This window comes from Pan troglodytes, chromosome 16 (genome assembly GCF_028858775.2).
Source record: "Pan troglodytes isolate AG18354 chromosome 16, NHGRI_mPanTro3-v2.0_pri, whole genome shotgun sequence".
In the NCBI taxonomy this organism is placed as follows: Eukaryota; Metazoa; Chordata; class Mammalia; order Primates; family Hominidae; genus Pan; species Pan troglodytes.
The window spans coordinates 30,003,319-30,023,900 of NC_072414.2; the positions used below are offsets into that span (position 1 = coordinate 30,003,319).

At 41.1% G+C, this 20,582-nt stretch overlaps 1 long non-coding RNA gene across 1 annotated transcript in view; it reads right to left on the reverse strand.

Annotated features, from left to right (window-relative positions):
• Nucleotides 1-19,423, reverse strand: part of LOC107968588 (uncharacterized) — a 169,045-nt gene extending 149,622 nt beyond the window's left edge. Inside the window, exons 1-2 of the long non-coding RNA XR_010151594.1 lie at nt 18,132-19,423; nt 17,902-18,041 (exon numbers count right to left, since the gene is read on the reverse strand). This is a non-coding gene — a long non-coding RNA (uncharacterized LOC107968588). The remainder of the gene's footprint in view (nt 1-17,901; nt 18,042-18,131) is intronic.
• Nucleotides 19,424-20,582: the final 1,159 nt, after the last annotated feature.

Here is a 20,582-nt window from a genome sequence, read left to right on the forward strand (position 1 = left end):
AGTAGACTTAGTTCAGGATCTTGAAATACGTAAGTATGACAAAGGCTACAGCTGATTCATATGCTTCGCAAGTTTGGGAGAGACTGTACTAAAATATTATTAAAATAAGTGATATTTTATCCCACGTAAACTGATTTCTATATGTGACTCTTTAGAGCAGGAGTTGACACATTTTTCTATAATGGGTCAGATGGAATTTGTTTAGGTTCTGCAGGCTGCGTGGTTTCTGTTGCAACTACTCAATTTGTTGCGGTAGTGTGAAAGCAGCCATCAACTATATAGATGAATGGGAGTGGCTATATTCTATCAAAACTGTTTACAAAAACAGGCAGTGGACTGGACTGGACCCACACACTATAAGTTGGCAACTCCCTGATTTACATAACGATAAAAATGTAAATTTATAATTGTAACAAATATTTGCCTACAAGAAATAAGAATAAACAAAAATAGTGACTTAAATAAATAAGGATTTATTTCATCTCACATAACAAATTTAGACTTAGGTGATTGCTGTTGTAAGTTTAGCAATTTAATAACATGTCAAAAGTGGGACCATTTACCTTCAGAAACTTCTAGAAGGCATCTTCTTTTGTATTATTGGTTAGATTTGGATCACATGCCCACACCAGGTTTTATGACTAAGTACACTGTTCCTGAAATCAAGGGAATTCTGTCCAAAAAGTGCTGGGGTGGGGAGCAGGGAGTGTGGAGGTGGATGACTAAGATCATTAATATAGAAGAAAGCTGGGTAAGTAGTGCTTTTATGTAGCCAGCTCACAGTGTCTGTCACAGTCCAGCCCTTTGGCAATCTGACATCCACACACATCCTTCTTCCTACACATGCAGTTTTTAGGTGTACTCACCCTTCTCCCCAAGGAAGGAAAACTATGACATTCCTCTTAACTACTACATTCACATCCAAATCTAGTATCTCTAGACAATGTTCGATCTTCATTTGGTCCAGAGATAAGTTCTTTCAGGTGTGGAAATTTTCTCCAAAAATCAGGTTTCCTGCTTCCAACATATCTAATATACAATTGTTGGAAAAGACTAATCTTTAATATTTGCTAGCATATACTTCATCCTGTTAGAAAGACATAGTGAGAAATGCCTGCCCTCTCAATGGAGACAGTCTTTGATTAGTCAATCTGACAATTCCTGGTTCTGTTCTTGACGAAAATCTCCTGATTTTTCTTCCATAGCCTCTGGTTCTTCCCTCTAGTAAGATATGCCTTAATCACTATTTTTAATGCCTGTTTCTGAAATGAGCATCCAAGAGAAATTTCTCAAATGTTAGCAACCTCTGCGTGTTCGTACAAATTCAGATACCTAAAGATTGCCTTTGGGGTTCAATAATTACATGCAGTTGTTGGTGAGGCTTGGAGTATCTTTAGCAATAAAGTTCCTCTCAAAAACTTAGTAGATTCCGTCTATTTGTGTCTGGTCAATTCCTTGCATTAGTAACCACAGCTAAAGATCTCGTCTAGACAGTCTTTGAGGCTAAGAATCCTTGTCTCTCTGCAGCTAGATCCTGTGCTCTTCTAAATCCTCTGGTATTTAACTCACACAATCAGGTTTTTGTGCTAAAAAATCTCCAGTTTTATCAGTCTTAAAGATGCCACTTTCCCACCTCTGCTTGTTTTAACTTGAGATATCAAAGACACCTTCTCCAACCCTACAAAGTATGGAATTCTGTTCATTTAGACTGGAGGTCACAGTTAGAAAGCATCTCTCTCAGCAGTCATACTTTCTTCCCTCTCTGATTAGAGATTACCTATCTAATTTAAGTTTGCCTCTCATAGTAAGACTTTTTTTGCTAACAGCCATTAAAATAACCCAACACACAGGAACATCCTGAATTTTTCCTTTCATTTCCCATGCCACTCTAACCTTAGTCAACCTGTGGTCTGCATTATAAGACAGATCAGGCCAATGGTTGCTTAAATATTTTGCTATACCGAAGGTTTTCCTGCCTGACAGTTGAGTCCGCAACCTCCACTCTGACCTAACAAAAAGTGTGTTTCTTGCAGTATTCCACTTCCAGGACCCAAATTCTCTATCAGTTAGATATGCTTTCAGCTATAAACCATTAAAACTCAATGAACTACAGATGAAACAAATAAAAATATTTTTCTCTAACAGAAATCTAGGTGTGAGTAGTAGCATTGGTTCCAAGGCATCAAGGCCCTAAGTCAGCATCTCTGTGATTCTCGTGGCCTCCTGTTCATAGTCACAAGATGGTTGCAGCACATCATCACATCACCTTGGAAGGCAGGAAGCAGGTGGCAGTGTGATGCAGAGCTTTTCTTCTCAGCCTCTGTCTCTTATATCAAGAAGTAAAATTTTTCCCAAAGCCCCTCAACAGCCTTTTACTTAAATCTCATTGGCCAGAATTGGATAAGAAGCCTGCTCACCTTAGACTTGGGCATACCTTCCATGGAATCAAAGGATCTGCACTGGGGGAAAAAAAATTAGGGTCCCTTTAGCAAGGAATACTTAGCCAATGGTGTCTGCTATAGACTGCCCCCAACAAAACTGACAAGAGCCCAAATGGAAATTTTAAAACTTAAGCTAAGGCTGGGCGCGGTGGCTCACTCCTGTCATCGCAGCACTTTGGGAGGCCGAGGCGGGAGGATCACTTGAGCCCAGGAGTTCAAGACCAGCCTGGGCAACATGGCAAAACACCATCCCTCTCTCTTTGTCTCTCTCTCTCTCTCTCACACACACACACACACACACACACACACACACACTACAAAAACTTAGCCAGGTGTGGTGGCTCATGCCTGTGATCCCAGCTACTCGAGAGGCTGAGAGGTGGGACGATCACTTGAGCCCAGGAAATTGAGGCTGCAGTGAGCTGTGATCACATCACTGCACTCCAGCCCGGGTGACAGAGCAAGAACTTGCCTCAAAAAAAAAAAAAAAAAATTAAACTAAAAACAAATAAAACCTCCTCATAAACCTTTTCTCATGACACTGCAAATTGCACAGTACAACTATGGGCTGCACTGAAACTCTGGAAATGAGCTACACTCATTTTCCTTCTTTCTTTCTCTCTCTTCTTTCTTTTCTCTCTTCTTTCTTTTCTCTCTCTTTTTTTCTCTCTCTTCTTTTCTCTCTCTCTTCTTTCTTTCTTCCTTTCTCTCTTTCTTTCTCTCTCTCTCTCTCTGTCTGTCTGACTTTTTGTCTGACTGGCTTTTTTTGACACAGGGTCTCGCTCTATTGCCCAGGCTAGAGTGCAGTGGCACGATCTCGGCTCACTGCAGCCTCGACCTCTTGGGCTCAAGTGATCCTCCCACCTCAGCCTCTCCAGTAGCTGAGACTGAGACTACAGGCCACCATGCCTGGCTAGTATCTTTTTTTTTTTTTTTTTTTTTTTTTTTTTTTTTTTTTTTTGTAGAGACAAGGTTTTGCCATGTTGCCCAAGCTGGTCTTGAACACCTGGCCCCAGGTAATCTGCCCATCTTGGCCTCCCAAAGTTCCAGGATTGCAAGTATGAGCCACCACACCCGGCCTTATATTCATTTTCTATTGCTGCATAACAAACTACTACAGACTTAGCATCTTAAGACAATACTCATTTACTATCTCATAGTCTGTAAGTCAAAAGTCCAGAGGGTCTCTACTGGTTTCTCTAGATAGAATCTCAGGAGGTTAAAATCAAAGCTTGGCTCTGGGGAAGAATCCACTTACAAGCTCATTCAAGTTGTTGGCAGAGTTTATTTCCTTATGATTGGTAGGACTGAGGTCCCTGCCTTCCTTGCTCTCAGTGGGGAGTTGCTCACAGCTCCTAAAGGCTGATCTCTGCTCCTTCCATTGGCCTCCCTCATCTTCAAAGCCCGCAGTGGCATTTACATCCTTCTTTTGCTTCAAATTTCTGACTTTTTTCCCATGACCAGCTGGAGAACACTCTAAGTTGTAATATGGTTAGATTAGACCCAGCCTGATAATCTCTTCTATGGTCTACCGATAAATAACCATAATTATACCTGCAAAATCTCTTTTGCCACATAAACTAACATAACCAGCACAGTGATACCGGGGGCAAGCGTGTTGGAGCCACCTTGGAATTCTGCCCATCACACAAGCAATTCCATGGCCCCAGTTAAATAATAGTTAAAACAGATATTTAAAGATTATCAGTCCAAAGTCACCAGCAGAGGCTGGTTGCATTTCATAGTCCATGTACTGGGCCTGGCATATGAATTCATATGCTAAACACATATCTGTGGCTTACTGATCAAGTAAGCCTGGCATATAGGCTAAGCTGCCCATCCTAAGACAAGAATTGAGAGGTGACCATGTCCCGTATGTTTTATGAAGCCAGTACCACACGGATGAGGGGTGGAGAGACAAGCAGATACTAGTGGACAGGAATGTCACCAAAAGGGCCAGAGAGTCAAGAGAAGCTAAACACAACCTGAGTATCTGTACTTTTTTTTTTTTTTTTTTTTTTTTTAGGCAGAGTCTTGCTCTGTCGCCCAGGCTGGAGTGCAGTGGCATGATCTTGGCTCACTGCAGCCTCGATTTCCCAAGTTTAAGCAATGCTTGTGCCTCAGCCTCCCAAGTAGCTGGGATTACAAGCATGTGCCAGCACGCCAAGCTAATTTTTGTATTTTTAGTAGAGACAGGATTTCACCATGTTGGCCAGGCTGGTCTCGAACTCCTGACCTCAGGTGATCCACCCGCGTCAGCCTCCCAAAGTGCTGGGATTACAGGTGTGAGTCACCACGTCCTGCCGCTATCTGTACATTTTAAATAGACCTTAATATTTCATCCTTCCCCAAGCCCTAAAACAAACGGAAAGGGTTCTTTTTCTCCACATTCCTCAGTCTGCATTTTGACCTTTGGGAACCCCCTTTCCCTTTCACGGCTGCCCTTTGAATTGCTAAACTTAGCTAGATTCCACTGTCTGGGACTTTCCAGGGCTCAGCACTTTTCTAAAGATTAATTAACATGCAGGCCACTTTCCAAATCATCCTCTTAAAAGTTATCACCGTCTTCTCTCTCACTCCTCTTGTAATCCACCTCACACATGCTCACATGCACACTCGCACGCACACCCGCACACACCCTCGCGTGTGCACACACACTCTTCTCTCTCTCCACGCCAAACCTAAGTTTCAGAATGCTTTTACAGCTGGTTTTGCTAGTATATATAGTCCACAATGTGGAAGGAGTTTCTTGCTTAATTTTTACAGTTTTGAAAAATGTGTAACTAGGAACCTGTTGCCCAAACAGGCTGCAAGTTCATATCCCTCTGGAGTTTTGTTTTGCTGTTTTTGTTTTCCCCGAATCTAGTTATTCTCACCATGGAGTTTGGTTTTTATTTTTTGTTTGTCCTCACAGGTTCCATGTTATCTTGCTATAAAATTCCCAGGGGTGTCCCTAAGTCTATTGCCCTGGACCTTCTAGGAACCCATGGAAAATATAGCTTATTTATAGTTTGTCGCAAGTCAAGATGAGGTTAATTAAACTATGTTGGTTGTTTAAGACAAGAGAATTAAATGGAAGGAAACAAGTGGAGAGCAATTGGTATTTGGGGCTAAGCAAGATATTTGCAAAGTACTGACAACCTAATCAATTACCTGAGACAAAGAGGACTGAGACACAAGACTGTCGACCAGAGGGAGGGAAGCGATACTTTACCATAGATGGACTTTCTAAGAAACCAATACCTTCGTCCTCAGGACCAACACAAAAGCACTCAAATTCAATTCCTTTCAGACAGGAGCCATTGATACCTAAAAGTGGAGCAGCTCTGGAGTTTTGTTTTAATTTCAACATATTTAGATTTTACGCCTTTAAGACCTCCAGTTACCTTGGAGAGCCCAAGTGCATTATGTATAATGTGCATATGTCTCTGCAGACCACATAGTCCATTCTCAGGAATTCCTTAAATAAATGTTGGCCTCTGAGTCATTTCTTGATTTCACTTGCATGTCTTCTTTTTTTTAAGCCAGGCATTAAAAAGATGACACAGAAAAATTACAGAGTCCGCATATATATTTGAATACTGTATAAAAGGGAAGAGGATGAAATGGATTTTTCAAAGCTTCTAAAGAAAACAGAACTAGGTAATACATGATGTTGGACTTAGTCTAATGATTTGGACATTTAATGAGACATGAATAAAAATGGAATAAAGTGGTAGAGTTGTGGCTTTTTATCCTTATTTTGAAAATAAATTTTCAAAAGAGAACCCAAATACAAAAAGGATAAAAATAAAGATTCTCTGCTTGAAGTAAAGACATGGAACCCAGAGCCCTATTCAATGTCTGAGCTTAATTTATCCTCCAAGTTTGTCCTGACTTAACTCTATGGAACTTTCAGAGATCTTTGGAGCACAGTTTGAAAATACACAACCATCTGATGGGTAAATTACCTGAAACTTTGACCCCATATAAGTTGCTTAATTTTTGACTGGCAACTGGGTAGTATGAAGGACAGCTAGAAATGTTTCACCAAAGCCATCTCAGGTGACATAAGACATTGAAATATCAACACAATGGAAAAGTATATGTGGCCAGCACCTTTGAAAACCAACTTATATATTTAGTCTAAATGTAAGAAAATCTGCAGTAAAAACCTTGAATGATATTTCTTTGTCAAGGCAAGTGAAGCTAAATCTGAGACGAAAAAATAACATGTGCAAACTCTCCCTGATTGCCTCATTTCTTTTTTATAGTGTTGAATAATACATGTATATTTATACATATGTATATATTTGCGAATCACCTCAAGCTCTTTTTGGAAAGAGGTGAGAAACGGAAAATAGTGAAGGAGGAAAGAAAGACTTCAAAGGCAAGGTGGAAAAGAAAAGCTAGGTGTGATAAAGATCCAGGGGTCAAAATGGATAAATTTGGGGAGAATTCAGCCACTCATTCATTAATTACTTATTAAACACTGAGCTAAGGATCACATGCCAGGCCCTGGGATACAAAGATGAGAGTACTGCCTCAGTAGAGCTGACAAGCTAATAGTCCCTTCGTCTGCAAAATGAGGCTAATAATGTAATCACTTCACACGGTTGTGAGGATTAAATGAGATGATCTGTGCAAACCACCTTGCATTACTTAACTACTTAATAAATCAACTACTTTTCTCCTCGTTTCTTCCTGATATTTCACTCTAAATTGGAGATGGAAAGAGAGATTCCTAAGAGTGTTTGGATTTTAATACACTCACACTCCAAATTTATTTTGAGCTGCTCATGTTAATAGCAGCAGAACCTTTCTTTCTTCCTTTACTCCTGGTGTTAGAAAGCTTTAAGCAATGAATTGCAGTAGAGACTATAGGAGTAAAGTGTGAATGTATGCAAGAATATTTGAGAGAAGAAATAAAATCAGAAAATAAAGACCAAAGGGATGTGTACAATAATTGAAGAGTGGCCATTGTATTTAGGACAACCTTCCAATTATCCATAAGGATCATTAAATAAGGGAAAGAAGAATCAGCCAGCTAGTGCAGCTCCAGGTGACAGTCTCCAGGCCTATTCAGAGGTTTGGAGTACATTGGAATTACAAATCAATGCAGATTAAAGTCATCTCTCCCTGATCAGCACCAGGTACCAAACCTCAGCATCAACAAGACGGGCCCAGATTCACTTGGATCGCTGTAAGGCCGCCTATCTCATGGAGGCAGTCTAGATGAGTCTAGATAGAGGACAGATACATTAAGATTTTTGTTTTTGTTTTTTGTTTTTTAGGCCCAGTGCGGTGGCTCTAGCCTGTAATCCCAGCACTTTGGGAGGTCACAGCAGGAGGATAGCTTGAGCCCAAGAGTTTGAGACCAGCCTGAGCAACACAGTGCGACCTCCATCTCTACAAAAAAAATTAAAATAAAAATAAATTAGGTGGGTGTGGTGGTGCATGCCTCTCGTCCCAGCTACTCAGGAGGCTGAGGTGGGAAGATCGCTTGAGCCTAGGAGGTCAAGGCTGTAGTGAGCTGTGATCACACCACTGCACTCCAGCACTGGGTGACAGAATGAGATCCTGTCTCAGAAAAAAAAAAAAAAAAAAAAAGTGTTTTCAGAAAAAGAAGAAACAGGAGGGCAGTCATTAGGGAGCAGCAGAGTAAATAAAATCCTAAACACCTGTCTCCAAACCTCAATCAATGGTAAACAGCCGCTGCTTGCTGTCCTTAATTTTAATGTTTTTTTTCTTTTCTAGTGAAGAAAATGTCCCCTGATAGAAGAAATGACTGATGACATAAGGACAGTGCTAAATTAATAACCAATCATTCCTCTTCCTCCTCCAGCTGTGTAGCAGACTCCTCTTATAAACCTCTGCGAAGTTCTACTTGAAAAGCTGTGGTTTCATTTCAAAGGAAACCAGCAATCAGGGGGATCTCTACGGGAAAATCTCTTCCCTATGTCTTCTTTAGACTCTTCAAAAAGAAGAGAGAGCACAAAAAAAGAAAATACACAAGTAAATAGGTTCAAGTACATCAAGAATCACAGTTTCTAAAAAGGCTAGTGAAAGGTCAATGACTTCAGAGTCAAGAAATCCATTTCTAATGTTTCTTCAGCTGTGACTCATTGTGAAATGTTGAGGAGGGTCACAGAAGCCTCCAGCCCTCGGTTTCCCCAGCTGTAAAACAAATATTTGAATAAGTGGCCAGTCCACATTATAGCTGATGTGCTTTCAGGGACTCAAAACGAGAATCATAAATATGTAAAATACAAAGATAAGGTGTTCCCTGTGGAAAAACACTAAACTAGCAGAAAAAGAAACATCACATTTGTGTGCTAATTGGGTATTCCAGATTAAAGTAATTTGTTAAAAATTATTGGAAGAAAAATCCATAATTTGGCAATAAAAAGGATTTCCGTAAGAAGAGACAGACAAGATCGTAACAGATTCAGTGACTCTAGGTTACTCAGCCAAATTAAAATGCTCTCCTTTCATCCTCGAAGGGAAATCCTTGAGAAGTTTGTGGACCGTCACCATCTGTTCAGCAAAACATGCATCAACATAATATTTTCCACATGTTTTTTGTTTTCTTTTTAATTTTGCAAACGGAGATTAATCTTTTCCTAGTCAGAATGTTTTACTATAACCATTGTCAGAGGAAGTAAGTGGAAACTCGGTTTTGATCCCACTTCTCTCCCTACCCACTCGCCACCATTTGCGTTTTCTATGGTGATGTGTGGATTAAAGCTGAGGAGAAACTAATAATTCACATCCTTTGCAGATCATGACAAGTCTGTATTTCATAAAACTGGAGAAATCCTGCTCTGAAGCTCATTTTTCATGCAGCTACAAAATCCTCTCTTTCTTCTCATCAGAACTCCATAGTGACATCCATCAATAGCTGGATCAAGGCCAAGAGTGCCATAACCACCTACGGATTCACTCTTCGCTGTGCCATGCCAGTCAACTATGCCCTTCCCTACTATCCTTCTTCCACCACCATTCCTCTGACTGTCAGGCTCAGCAAACAGCTTGCAGTTGGTCAATGAGTGCTTACCAAGCCCCGGCTCTGTGCCCAGCATCATGCAAAGCATAAATGGACATGGACAACAGTCTTAAACTACTTCCTACCCACAAGCAGCTCACAAACTTGTTGGGAAGAAAATAGAACAAGGAGAGGAAAAGACAGTAAAAGCACCCACTGTGACGTGGTAAAAATGATGTTGACAACAATAATGATGGTGCTGTGCTGGGATCTAACTCCTCTATTTTGCCTGTAACCTGTCTTCCGAGTTTCTACACACTGGTTGGCCAGAGGAAAATTAACCTTGAATTCCATCTGGTCAAAAGTTTAGTATGGTCCAATAATTTTAGTAGTCCCTTTAAGAAATGCTCAGCTGTGCAATACTCATTTTCCAAAAAGCTTAAGTCTTAGAAAACAGTTCCCTTGTCCATTTAGGTGGGTTTGTGTAATGCTGATCAAAGTCTGGTCCATCTAGGACCTCTGATAATATTACTGTCACTCCCAAAGCTAGGTTTATTTCCACCTAGTTGCAATACTCATAAAGAAAGAAAACCACTAAGTGATGTGTTAATAACAGGTATGTATAGAAAGCACCACTGTTATTTTAAACAAGTAAAATGAAACCCAAAGAGTTTGGCAATACAAGAAGTGCTATGGGCTAAACTGTGTCCTCACAAAAATTCATATATTGAAGCCCTAATGTCCAGTACCTCAGAATGTGACAGTATTCAGAGATAGGGCTTTAAAGAGGCAATGAAGTTAAAACAAAGTCATTGAGGTGAGGCTCTAATTCAACGACTGATATCCTTATAAGAAGAGGAAATCTGGACATAGATGGGCACAGAGGAAAGATCACATTAAGACAGAAAAAGAAGATGGCCGCCTACAAGCCTAAGAGAGAAGCCTCAGGAGAAACCAACCCTGATGACAACTTGATCTCAGATGGCTGGCCTTTAAAATTGTGAGAAACTAAGTTTTTGTTGTTTAAGCCACCCAGTCTGTGGTACTTTGTTATGGCAACCCTAACAAGCTAATACAATGACCAAGCTCTAAAAAACATCTCTCTGTGAATGATACAAGAATCCAGGGTTCTGTTTTTCTCACTGACATTTTTGCTGTTTTAATACTAAAATGGTGTCTGGCATAAAAAATGTTTGATAATGTTTGTTGAATTAATAAGTAGATATTATCTTTGCTGTTAATTCATGATACAATTTTAATACATTTTACCAACCTAAATAGAAAATCAAACTGAAAAAGTAACTTCCTCATTAAACAAACACAAAAAAAATTCTAAATTTACATGCTAGGTAATTTCTAACAATAATTTTTTAAAAGGATTTTATCTTAATTTTCATTTATGTTTCTATAGCCAGAGTCTTCCCAAGATTCAATACTTTGTTTTGTTTCCTATCATCTCAATGTATCTCTTCCAAATCCTGCTGAAGTTGTTAGAAGTAAAATTATCTCCATCTTATAAATGGGAAAAGTAAACTGGCAAGTCAAAGAATTTTCTAGAGAATTGGCCCACAGAGAAGGCTGTTAAACCAGGATGGAGAGATTTAAACATATACACCTAGGGGAGGCAGAGAAGAGAAGGGAACATGAGGTGGCCTGAAAATGAGCACAGTATTTGAAGGTCTCCCAACATGAGTTTGATCACATTTAAAGCCCACCAATTTAGAGCCTTTTCAAACTCCATTCAAAGGGGGTTTTCCTGACGTATCTGCAAAACCTAATAAGAAGGCCCTGTCCTCTGTGTAAGCAGCTTTTCATACATGCATATATTCATTTATTGATTCATTCAGTAACTACTTATTGAGCATCTACTATGTGAAAGGCATTCCTATCAGCCCTGGAGATGCAATCGTGAGTAAAACAGACAGAAAGGTCCCTGCCCTCACGGAGTTTACATCCTGGTAGTGGGGACAGAAAATTTAAAAAAAATAAATAAGTAAAATATGTGTCAGTACTAAGTACCATGGAGAAAAAATTAAACAGGGATGAAAAATATAAAACGTAAGGATGGTTGAAATATTCGGTCAGCCAGGAAAGGTGTCATGAAGTTGAGTTAGGAAACTGACTACATGAGAAACATTTAAACACCTTCTTACCTTCTCAAACGGTATTCTGAGTTCCATATTCAAGCAGCCTGGTTTCCATACACAGCACCACTTTTTATTTATTGTGAGAAAATTGCCTAATTTTGTGTCTCAGTTTCTTTATCTGTAAAATGGGGATAATTTTTTTAACTAGTAGAGTTGTGAAGAGTCAATTTAAAAACAAAACACATTTAGTGCTTACAACAGTGCCTGATGTATAAGAACTCAATAAATATTAGGTTTTGTAGTTGCTTTTGTGTTTTTTTTACTTTCTATGATCTAATTTCAAGATTGTTAAAATGGGACTCATAATGCCAGGCTTCACTGAATTTTTGTAGGAATCTCACGAGACAAGACATAAAGAGCCCTTGGAGTTTGGATCACAGTAAGCACTAAATGTATGCTTCCTGCTCCTGTTACCATTGTAACCAGGCAACATTTCTGTTTTCTTAACTATTGCAACAGTATTTGACTTGGAAAAATAGCCATCGGGAATAGAAGGTTAGATCCTGAGGACATGGACGTACATCCACAATAATCTTAGCATAAAAGAACAGAGAGATAGTTAAGCTTCTCTGCACTTGAAAACAAGAGGATGGGAGTATTGGGAGAAACAGAAAGCAAAAGAGAAAAAGGGGAAGGAGAGAGGCACCAAGGAGCTGTTGTGAAGCTGGGGATTTTATAGGATGAGGGAAGGGTATCTATTCGCTAAGGATGGGATAGTGGAGAAACATTTTACAAATAAAGATGTGTGAAGTTAAATTTGAAATTATTTTTGTTTCAACATGAACTGCACTTCTGTCTGCTCGTGCCACCAAAAGTTTTAATAAATACGTTACACTCACAAGTGCTTTGTAGGGTCTTTTGTGCAAATTAGATGTGCCAAAAATGACCATGAAAATGTGGACTTCACAGAATTTGGAGAAAACTTAGGGAGGACTTTGGACTTCTACAGGGAATGAATAGAGCTTGAGACAATCCTACCTAGGTCTTTGATATCTGCATAACAACATTAATATTAGTAATATTAATTCAATCAGAGAAGCAAAACCATTAGGAAGTGTGTGTGTGTGTGTGTGTGTGTGTGTGTGTGTTGCTTGGGAGGAGTGGATTTATTATGGAGATTTGAACTTACACAATGGGGGCTGGTTAAGAAGTCTTTGTAAGGCTGTTGTCTTTGTGCCTGATGCTGGAGCTTGAAGTCCACAGCATGGGTCTTCAGGAAGAGAAGATAAGATAGAAAGTAGGAGTGAGCAAGTACAATCCGGAATTTACAAGGACAGGGACAGACTGCAACCCATATCAGTTATAATCGCCTCTAACCTTGATGATGTGGGCATCGTGCCTGAAGGAGCCAGGGCTCTTTGTCACAGAACTAAATACACATGTGGCCCAAGAGTCAGAAAACTGAAGGGAGGATTCTAGAAAGGTGGAGCAGTTTTAGGCCAAGCTAAAGCTATAATTCTAATCAAACTAAATTAAATGTATTAATAAATTAATAAATCTTAATAAAAATTCCTTAATGTTTTAAAATCAAAGATAAGTTATTATCTCTGGTAATTATCCCTTCTGGCTACTTCATTCTCAATGATGAAAGCCTGTGGTTGGATAGAGAAGTCAGAAAAGACAAGAAAGGGAAATGTCCTATTGATGACCCCATCCAATGCTCAGTTTAATTTCTTTAAGCCCCCAGGATAATACTGTTTTGTTGTCTTCGATTATCGTTTTCTATAAGCTAATGGCCCTTCACCTATTTATGCCTGGTGTTCCATTATTGGAATGCTAAGCACGTGGGAATTATTTATATCCTACTGCTCAAGGTCATCACCAAGGTCTGATTCCAAAAATTCCAAAAATTGCAACCTCAGGCATGAATGGGTTAATTGGAAGAGGAATCCTTAGTCCGTCGGTAAGTTCTAGTACAGGGAAAAAAAAAACAGGCAAATCAGTACCTAATTTTCTGACAGAGAAAATCCATTACAAGGATGGCTGCCTTTGAAAGTATCTCAATAGGAGTCATATCAAGTCTTCTCATTTCAATGACTAGAAAAATGAATAAACTCTGGCTAGACAACTTATGAAATTATCCATCCCTGCATCATCCATCAGTCAGATGATAAGGTCCCAAGCTACAGTGACTGGATAATATTCATATAAAACTTCAGCCTGGTGGGAGAAAATAAATCAAGTTGTTACACTGTCACTATTTCCTAATAAAGATTTTACAGCCTGAGGCTGTGAAAGAATAGGGGTAATTTTTAATCGTTCCTTAGAATATACATTTCTATGTGTATAAATACACAAGCATATTAAATATATTATTTTCATTAAAATAACTTTCTCATATCAGGTGAATATCTGGAGCTAGGTAAGCAAAGCTAAAATGCAAATGTGGTCCACCATAGTAAGAGAAGCCATTCTACTTATGGGATGACCTTAAATAAAAATTTCCAAGGCGTGGTAGGAAAGCAAGTGCTGATCTTTCCATCTTCTTGCTACGTGAACATTGCTCACTCCCAGTACCACGTTTCAAAGACCAACAGGCAAATATCCAATTCTCCCAATTGTTCATTTTTCTAGAAAAATAGAGATTACAACAGAGACCACCCAACTGCAATCAATTACAATATAGATGATGATGATTGATTGATTAATGATGACTATGATAGCCAGCATTTTGATGACGTATTTTTACACAGGTAGCTATTAATTTTGACTAAAACTACTTTTTATATTCCATTGTCTTCTGCGATGTCATGAAAAGGCCAAGTATAGCACTCCAAGTACTGGTGGACTGGGGATTTTTTAAGAAAGAGAGGAAAAGTACAGAAACAGATGCAAGAACTCTGGGTCAGCCAGATCAGCAATCAGGGGGTGTCTGAGGGTTTCAGTCCTCATCACTCCACCACCATAACTCCCATTCACCCTTTAAAATTCTATTTTGTCTTTACTGTTATTCTTCTAATATCAGCACTATTCTCTATGAATGAATCCTTCTTATCATGCAGCCAAAACTTATATTACTTGGGTACAGAGAACAATCACATCATACCACAAGTCTCCCTGAAGCAAAATAGTTAAAAGCACATTCTTTTTAGTTTAAAATTAAACAGCCTCATCTGACTTTTTTTTTCTTTTCTTTTCTTTTTTTTTTTTTTTGATGGCAGCAAACACTGGATCTGCCTCAAGCCTTCCTTGGCTGCCCTGCAAACTTACACCAGTCCACAGATGTGCTGAAACCTCTGAGAGGCAAGGAACAAGCAGCATGAAAATGGAACTAATGATCCACAGCTTCATCGCTTTGTTTCCAGAAGCAACTGGTGTCCGCTTTCAGAATCTCTGAGACTGGAAATGATGGGAAATAGTAAGGGAAGCTACGTGGTCCAGAAAAAAAATAGTTGTGGACCTGAATGGCTTGCCATTATTACATTTCCCTATTGGGCCAGCATACTGCCTCTTTGCAGTTTGCCAGATTTCGCCTAACCTCATCCACATTTAAAAGTCTATGGAAAAACAGGAGGGCCTTTCAGGGGGAAATTCATTCATGTTTGGATTCAGGCAGATTTAGGAACCTTTAATAGCACTGTAATTACCCTGCAGGGCACACCACAGAGCAGCCAGCAAGCTCTCCCTCAATGGACACAAAATTTCCTCTGGAATTTACAGAGCAGAAACCTTAAACACACATCGCCATAAGAACCAGATTACATAATGTCTCCATCACCCTCCTGACAGCTACAATTATGAGTCAATCCCTGGTTTAAATATGAAACCGGAAGCTCCGTGTTTCCCCTCTGACTATGTGGCAGGCTAAGTTGAGCTCTTCGGGGCTGTCAGTTTGGAGATCTGAGCTGCTCCCACAGTCACTAATTTAGCATGAGACCAAATGACGGGGTAATTAAAAGCAGTGCTGCAGAGACCCGCTCCAGGACCAGATGTTCTCCTTGTTTAATCGTTGCCCACATAAGGAACAGAAATAGCCCCCTCCTTTAATTTTTCCTTTTCTTTATCCTCTCCAGATAATTTCCGGCTTCTGATCTTTCAATCCCACAAAATAAAATAAAAATAAAAGCCCCATTAGGAAAGATGACATGTTATTGCACATATGACTGTAAGTTGTAATGCACTCTTGTAGTCTCCTCTTTGTACTTCTTGAAGCATTCCAACTCATAAGACATTAAGTTGCCCTGGCAACCTCACATGACTAACAGCTCCAGAGAGCCCCACCTAACTGCAAGGGCTCATTTAAGTCAACATGGGCCACCCCAGCACTTAGTAGCCCAGGTCTGAGTAAACAGCCTTGCTTTTTGGCTTTTTAGAACAGGCTGGAGGAGGCGGCCCCTCCCCTTTTATTGCCCCAAACACAGGACAAATAAGTCTCCACCCTAACTTCTCCAGGAACTTGACTAAAAAGGCCAGGGGTCATCTGGCAAATCAAGGCGAGGTCTTCTCTTCACGTTTCTGGCTTCTGGACAAATAAGGCAGAAGAAAAGGGAAGCTGAGCTAATAATGTATACCTTCCAAAAATGGAAAAGCAGTATGCAATATAGCTATCTCAATCTTATCAAATCAGACGAGGCAGCTTTCTTATGTCCCTTGGGATGCAGAGTCTGGTCTCTATCTAAATAGCAGGCTTCCCTGGCATTAAAGCACTAGAGGCCTTGAGGACAGTCTTGGAAATCAGGAGAATAGAGATCCAACTCTAATTCCACCGTTTGTGACAACAGACAAGCCACTTTACCTCTCTGAGGTTATTTCTTAATTGGCAGTACGGAATGACCATCCTTGTTTTTTTCTCTTCTGGGACCTGTCTCTGCAAACTTTATCCTCATCCACAATTCCCAAACATGTGGAGTTCTAGGTTCTTAAGAAAAAAGGTGCTAATGAATTGTATTTCCAGATAAATAGGTATAGTCTTTTTAAAAAAACAAGTAAATCAAAATTTATAAAACATGATCACTTGAGATTTTTGACTTTATGGAGGTAGTCAGACAAGAACCTTTGATCCTTGCTTTCACTAATCCCTTCTGAATCATTGATTATTTGCTAGCGTCAGGTAGATCGACTCAAGTCACTGCCTAGTAATGACCAATCTGAAATGAGGATAAAGGTGCTCTACAAAAGCATATTGTAAATCAGAAAGAAACAGAAATACCCAATGATTTGATGAAAACTCACTAGTTCTGTAAAGGGAGGGAAACCACAACTGTTACTGTTGTACAACTTTTGTTCTATCCTGGAATCACCTCACATGTGAGATTTTTAAGTGGGTTGTATTCACCTGGTTAAACAGACACGAATGGGACAGTCTGAAAAACAGTCTCCACTCTCAGGGTTGATGCCCACATCAAGACAAAAAGCCAAACGGACCCACAGGACAAGAAACAAAGTTGTGGGCAGCCGTGTGTTTCGCATATTGCCCCTGACACAAACAAGGAATCGTGGAGGTCCCATCTTTAAACAGACTTTATATTACCATCTGATCAGTGTGTGTGTGTGTGTGTGTGTGTGTGTGTGGTGTAAGAGTGAGGGAAAAAGACAGGAGCATGCATTTGCTTACCTAGGCATTACTTGAATGGTATTTCCTGCAGACATGTGGAGGTATATTTAAGGTAGCAAGTACTCTACTATCTCATGTTTATCAACTTCCTGATTGGGATGCAAAAGTGTATTGGATTTTCTGAGTGGAAAACATATTCGTGTATTCCAGACCTCAGAGGAAAGCAACCAAATAGAAGTCTAAACCAGGCCCAAAATAACAAGAACCATGGGGACACATTTAGAGCAACGTATAAGAAACAACGATGTCCATCATGCATGGCCATTACTCTTCCCGCCCTGCTTCTCTGGGGTGTTTAAAGAATCAGTGATTGACTAGGCACACTCCTTATGAATATAAAACATGATTCATGTTTGCCAGTATTAACCATCCACTCACTTGGAAAAAATGACTCCTCCACCTGAGTGCTGCACTCTCCTTTGGGGCATTTCAGGAAACACTTGTAGCATGTTTGTGCTCTCAAAAATGTTTTCCTACCCTTTCCTTCAAACTTCTCCTGAACTTCTGCCTCGCCGAGGACCCCAAATACCTACCATGCTCTCCCTATTTCTTACTTAGATTTATAAGGAACAGAAAACAGCCAACAAGTTAGTATCAATCCCTACACTCCTGAATGTACTTGTTCATTCACTCAACATATTTGTTGAGCCCTTATCAGGGCCAGGGACTGCTCTGGGCACAGGAGATACAGAATAAAAGACAGGTTTGGCTGGGTGCAGTGGCTCCCTTCTGTAATCGGAGCCCTTCAGGAGGCCACGGTGGGGCAGGAGGATAGCTTGAGGCCAGGAATTCTACCTTACTGTAGGCTGCGATTGCACGATTGCACGCTGCACTCTAGCCTGGGAGAGCAGACAGGACTTTGTCTTGGTGGTGGTGGTGGTGGTGGTGGTGTTGTTGTTGTTGTTTAAAGGTTCATGTTCTCAAGGAGGCATACACTAGTGGAAAGAGACATTAGACAATTAGCCCTAGTAAAAAGTGACACAAAGTCAACCAAATAGAGGTCCCAATAGGATCTTTTTGTTTACCGGAGTTCCAGACCCACATATCTTCCACCTGTGCAGGTAGATAAAGTGTCCACCTCCAACTTAGAAAGAATTCCACAAGCACCCAGAACTTCATCACATTCGTTCTCCGGCTTTGTGATACTCATTTTAACACACAAAAAAATACTAAGTTCAGAGAGGCTATGTGGATTTTCTGAGGTCACACAGTTGTCTCAACGGAAAAAGCAGGGAAATGTTATAAAATAATACGAGTATCAAAATAGCTGTCCCATCGTCGTCCTTCAACACTTGCAGGTTACATCATTTTGCAGGTCTGGCTGTGACATCACTTCTGGATATGCGACACGGCCCACCCCACCACTGAGAAAATGGAAAATGCTGAGCAGTAACCTCAGAAACAACTTCCTCCTGCAAACGCAATTTCTTTTCCGCCTAAACCTTTACAGCAGGGAAGGTGGGTGTAAGGCGCACCAAAGAGCCTTTCAAAGTAGGAACCCCGGCCTGCAGGTCAGCCTGGATCGTGTCCAAACTGGGTTCCACCCCTGGTGAAAACCAATCTGTTTATGGGTACGCTTTTCTGATGTTACAGAACGTCTGCGAGGGAGGGAGCTCAAGTTCCCGCCTGGTCTCTAAGTAACCCGGCCCACAAAGGTGCATACACACGTCCGAGACAGAAAAAAGCTTGCCGGTCGTTCCCTCCTCCCAGGCCTGCAATGAAATGCGCTTTAATTGCATCAAAGGGTTCTTCTCAATGGGGTTTCAGAGGCGCGAGAGCGGCGTTCCCAGCGAGGGTTCCTTTCCGGCTGGCCAGCATTCCTCAGCCCCGCGCGGGGAAGGGGATGGGGCTCCTTCGGCAGGGCCTGAGGCTCATTTCCATTCCTCTCGCATACAGCCTCTGTTGTGCGGGCCGGGCCTGCAGAGGGTAGCCGCGGCTGCCTACGAACAAAGCCCCATTCATCCCCAGGGACGCTTCCTCCCCGCCGGCCCGCGGCCGCAGATGGGCTGGCCTGGGCACGCCATCCTGCAACCCGGGCGCGCGGCCCGGCCTGGCGCGCACAGGGCTCCGATTCAGGACGCCGGGGCTGGCCGGGGCGACCCGGGCTGCTTTTTCAGCAGGCCCCACAATGAGGATCGGCTGAAACTCGCTTTCATTTCTGGGCCGGGGACAGGCAGACACTGAGTCCTTTCAGCCGGGAAATCCTCAGTTTACTCACGGCTTGTTGAGAACGAAGATGTCAATTTCCACTGCCCTCTCCTGGCCTCCCCCACCCTTGCCCCCTCGGGATGGTACGGTCCGAAGTTTCCCAAGTTGTGAGAGGACTTTGTTTCTCCTCTGCGGCCTCTGAAATCCCGACGAAAGGGTCATTTCCTGACTTTTGTGTCTCTTCAATCCAGTGCCTTGAAAGTTCTTACCCTCTTGTTGTGACTGAGTGCATAATTGCAAGGCTGCTCCCTAACTTTTTTCAGAGCTTTTACATTCCTCTAGGTTCAAGTTTGGGACCGTGGCTTCACAACAAAGACCAGTTTTTTCCTCCCCCTCCTCACTCCTGGGAAAAAGGAAAAAAGGAAAAGAAAGAAAGCAAAACGCGTTTGTTCAGCAACCATGTTCACAGATTTCGAGCACACTTCTTCTGGCCCCACACGTTAGACCAACAACAGGTCAATGCCACGGAGAGCTCTAACGCCAAATCAAAGGACTGCAGTCTCACTTTTTCTTAAGTCTCAGGCAGCTGGGGGAGTTGGGGCGGTGTGTGCTTAATTTCTAGTGCACAATCTAAAACAGAAACAGCCTCCAGATCTAGATTCCTAGGCTCTGGCTTAAACAGGGAATGGCAGAATCAAAGAACACCAGATATAGGAAGACTTATCAACCCTAATGCATTCATTTTACAGATAAGAAGCAGATAAGATCTAAGAGGGGAAGAGACTTGTCCGCCCTCCAAAAGAAGCTGGTTCATCCCAGTAAAAATTGCCTCAAACTTAAAAATAATTTTCAAAAAGAAAACCTCCAAGAAAAAAGTGTTGTTCAAAAATATGTTTTCTTTTCTCCCTTTGTGTCAGAAAAAGTTTTCTCTGAGTTGGTGGGAAAAGGGTGGGAACCCAGGTTTGAACTGAGGATTAGAAAAAAACCTTCAAGTATCTTTCCAAAGAATGCTCTCTGTGTTTCTTTCACTTCCTGCATTTTGAACATTGCTACTCTGTCTCTTCAAAGTACAGTCATTCCCCCGTATCCGTTGGGATTGGTTCCAGGACACATCCCCACCCATAACCCAAACCCTGGGTGCTGAAGTCCCGTATATAAAATGCAACATATTTGCATATAACCTATGCACATCCACCCTTATACTTTACTTCGTCTCTAAATTAACTTACGATGCCTTAAACAATGCCTACACATCACTTGATTCTCCTGGATTCAATGTAGTACTTGGCGTGGGACAAATTCAAGGTTTGCTTTTTGGAACTTTGTGG